Consider the following 1,348-nt stretch of genomic DNA (forward strand, 5'->3'; position numbering starts at 1 on the left):
AACAAGATGAACGGTTCGGATCGATGTTTTGAACTTTAAAATCGCAAAATATGAGCGTGAAGTAAAATAGTCACTTTACTTCGCAACTCACCATAGCCCATCTCATATATAAAGTTCTTATTTTATTTTTTTATTAAAAAAATTTAAGCTTGTAGAAGGTAAACATTCAGTCTTCTAATTTAGCTGGTTTGTGAAGATTAATAGATTCATTTCTCTACATATGATGCATACACGGAGGCATTTATACATACGCTTTTGTGTATTATAAGTAGAGAAAATATTCATTTGCCCTCATGGACATGTCAATTAGAAGATTGAAAATTTTTCTCATACATGTTACATATTTTTTTTTAATTTTAACAAAGAGTAAAATGAAAATTTTATAAATTTAAAATGAGTTCTAGTTAGAAAAAACAATAAATTGAATAAAATTGAGAGTTTTAAAATATAGAAGGAGGTAAATATCATGAGAGGAGGGATCCAATTACACTCTTTTTTGATGACATCGAATTACACTCTCCATTTTTAAAACTTTCAAATTCTAAACAGTCGATCTAAACCGTTTAACATGATGGATATATTAAAATGTGCTTGCAGACCAAATTTTTTATTTTTTTTACTATTCATTAAGTATTTTACAAAATCGTTATTTTCAAACGATTGGATTTTTGTACTCATCTTAATAAATAGTAAAAAAAATTCAAACAAATGTATAATTTCATATGTAAGTACATTTTAACATATATATCCATAATATTGAATGGTTTGGATCGACTGTTTGAACTTTGAAAATATAGGAAATAATTTGGTGTCATCATAAAATGGTGTAATTGGATCCCTCTTCATATCATAATACGATATGTAAAAGGTTAACACGTAATTTTGAGGTTTTTGAAGGGTATACGTAAAATTGCACGCCTTAATTATATATCATACATGGGTAAGATTCGCGTGTTAACGGGATAAAATTATATATCCTATGTAAGATTCGCATGGTAACGGGGCTAAGATGTTAATAATTAAATACACAGTCGGCTTCCCATATTATTCCTTAATCAAAGCTAATGTTCTACATAGCGCACTATAGCGGCACTATAGCGCCGCTATAGCGTTTTTCTCCCATAAAAGCTATGACGCTATGTCCAAATAGCGCCGCTATAATGCGCTATTTCGCACTATAGCACCGCTATTTGGGTATAGCGCAATATTTTTAACCCGGCCGCTGTGACGCGATAAACACTATTTAAATCATTGATCAAAGCAGATCGATGTGCTGTTCTCTAAAGCGTTGACACTGACTCATAAATGCTAGTGCTTTCAAAATAAATGCACTGGGCATCTTTTCCTT

The sequence above is a fragment of the Carex rostrata genome, chromosome 7, assembly GCF_964058835.1.
Source record: "Carex rostrata chromosome 7, lpCarRost1.2, whole genome shotgun sequence".
NCBI classification, from domain to species: domain Eukaryota; kingdom Viridiplantae; phylum Streptophyta; class Magnoliopsida; order Poales; family Cyperaceae; genus Carex; species Carex rostrata.